The following is a 3,156-nucleotide window of genomic DNA, read 5'->3' as shown; positions in this document are numbered from 1 at the left end:
ACAAATTATTTTTGGAGGGAAATGGAAACCTAAAAGGAGCTAAATAGAAATGCAAGAACTAAAATATATAATATCTACAATCTAAAATTTCAGATGCATAAGCTTAATGGAGGATTGAATACTGCAGAAAATTTCAAGGAACTTCAAAACAAGTTAATAGACATCCAAATTCATGCAAAAAAGTTTTTAAAAATTATATAAGCATAAGTAGGGTAAGAAGCATTCTAAAATATGTGTAGAGTTTCAAGCAGAAAAAGAGGGAGGATGACTACAGCTTTGTAATATAGCTTGAAGTCCAGAATTATGATGCCTCCAGCTGTCCTTTCCTTTTTCAAGATTGCTTTGGCTATTCAGGGTCTTTATGGTTCCATACAAATTTTAGGATTGTTTATTCTAGCTCTGTGAAAAATGCTGGTAGTATTTTGATAGGGACTGCATTAAATGTGTAGATTGCTTTGGGTAGTATAGACATTTTAACAATAGCCAAATTATGGAAAGAGCCAAAATGTCCATCAACTAATGAATGGATAAAGAAGATGTGGTGGGCCTCCTGGATGGCTCAGGTGGTTAGGCATCTGCCTTCAGCTCAGGTCACGATCTCGGGGTCCTGGGGTCAGGCCCCATGTTGGGCTCTCTGCTCAATGCTTGGTGAAGAGTCTGCTTGTCCCTCTCTGTTCTCTCTCTTGCTCTCTCTCAGATAAACAAATAAAAAATCTTTTAAAAAGGTGTGGTGTGTGTGTTATTAAATATATATATTTAAATATGTATATATTTGTGGGATTTATATGGAAATATAATGGAATATTATTCAGCCACCAAAGAGAATGAAACCTTGCCATTTGCAATGACATGGATGGAGCTAGAGTGTATTATACTAAGCAAAATAAGTCAGTCAGAGAAAGACAAATACCATATGATTTCATTGATATGTGGAATTTAAGAAACAAAACAGATGAACATAGGGGAAGTAAGGGGAAAAAAAGAGGGAGGCAAACCGTGAGAGACTCTTAATTATAGAAAACAAACTGAGGGCTGCTGGAGGGAGGTGGGTGGGGGATGGGCTAGATGAGTGATGGGTATTAAGGAGGGCCCAGTTAGCATGAGCACTGTGTGTTATGTGTAAATAATGAATCACTAAATTCTACTCCTGTAACCAATATTATACTAAATGCTAACTAACTAGAATTTAAATAAAAACTTAAAACAAAAAAAAAGAAAGATAATGAGGGGGGAATATTAGAAGAAAATAATGACCAAAGTTTTTCCAAACCTGGTAAAGTATATAGACCTAGAATCTGAACAAACTCTAAGAAAAACACAACGAAAATGAAACCTCTGCACATTACAGTGGAATCAAAACAAAGAGAAAAATCTTAAAACCAGCCAAAAAGGGGGACACATTACAATAGATAAAAAATTATAAGAAGGAAAGAATTTTCTATCAGAAATAATGCAACCAGAAGACAATAACCAAGATCTGAAAAGCTAAAGAAATATTTTTCTACAGATTTCTATATGTGATGAAAATGTTTAATAATGAGGACATTAATGATATTTTTCATATATAGAAAAGCTGACAGCATTAATCACCAACAGAAACAAATAAAATATATAACAGAAGATTCTTCACAATGCAGAGAAGTGATAGAAACATGGATCTACAGGAAGAAATGAATAACAAAAAATCATAGATCTGTGAAAAAAAGTACCAAAAACTATGCTTTTTCTCTTTTTCTAATTTCTTAAAAAGTCAAATGACTAAAGCAAAAAGAATAATAATACATTGTGGGATGTATAACATTTGTAGAACTAAAATATAGGATGAAGGACAGAAATGCAGTAAAAGGAAGTGTAATGCAAAAGTTTTACATTATATATACATATGTAATATAAAATATTTACATTAAATATTAACTTATAATAGGGGATAGGTTAAGGATACATATTATAATCCCTAAAGTGGTAGTTTCCAAACTTTTTGCTCATAAGAACCCTTTCCACCTTAAAACTTATTAATGACACCAAAGAGGTTTTGTTGGTGTGGGTTATGTTAAAACTTACTTTACTAGATATTAAACTGAGTAATTCTAAAACCATTTTATATTAATTCACCAAACAATAAAAAATTTTAGGAAATATCATGTTAGAAGGTGTTTTTTTTTAATTATGTTCAGTTAGCCAACATATAGTAGTACATCATTAGTTTCTGATGTCGCGTTCAACGATTCATTAGTAGTGTATAACAATAATAATAAAAAATAAAGCAACAACAAAAAAGGTATTTTAATATGTCATTTGCAAATATCTTCTCCCATTTCATAGGTTGCCTTTTAGTTTTGTTGACTGTTTCCCTTGCTGTGCAGAAGCTTTTTATCTTGATGAAGCCCCAATAGTTCATTTTTGCTTTTGTTTCCCTTGCAAGAAGTTGCTGTGGCCGATGTCGAAGAGGTTACTGCCTGTGTTCTCTAAGATTTTGATGAATTCCTGTCTCACATTTAGGTCTTTCATCCATTTTGAATTTACCTTTGGGTATGGTGTAAGAAAATGGTCCAGTCTCATTCTTCTGCAGGTAGCTGTCCAATTTTCCCAGTACCATTTATTGAAGAGACTGTCTTTTTTCCATTGGATATTCTTTCCTGCTTTGTCAAAGATCATCTGACCATAGAGTTGAGGGTCCATTTCTTTTTTTTTTTTTTTTTTTTTTTTTTTTTTTTTTTTTTTAATTAATAATGATTTTTTATTATATTATGTTAGTCACCATACAGTACATCCCCGGTTTTCGATGTAAGGCTCGATGATTCATTAGTTGTGTATAACACCCAGTGCACCATGCAATATGTGCCCTCCTTACTACCCATCACCGGTCTATCCCATTCCCCCACCCCTCTCCCCTCTGTAGCCCTCAGTTTGTTTCTCATAGTCCATAGTCTTTCATGTTTCATTCCCCCTTCTGATTACCCCCCCTTCCTTTATCCCTTTCTTCCCCTACTGATCGTTCTAGTTCTTATGTTCCATAGATGAGAGAAATCATATGATAGTTGTCTTTCTCTGCTTGACTTATTTCACTAAGCATTATCTCCTCCAGTGCCGTCCATGTTGTAGCAAATGTTGAGAACTCATTCTTTCTGATTGCTGAGTAATATTCCATTGTATATA

The sequence above is a fragment of the Ursus americanus genome, chromosome 14, assembly GCF_024610735.1.
Source record: "Ursus americanus isolate L20-20 chromosome 14, mUrsAme1.1.p, whole genome shotgun sequence".
Taxonomy (NCBI): domain Eukaryota; kingdom Metazoa; phylum Chordata; class Mammalia; order Carnivora; family Ursidae; genus Ursus; species Ursus americanus.
The sequence above is the reverse complement of the archived record's forward strand: the minus strand, read 5'-3'. Positions refer to the sequence as shown.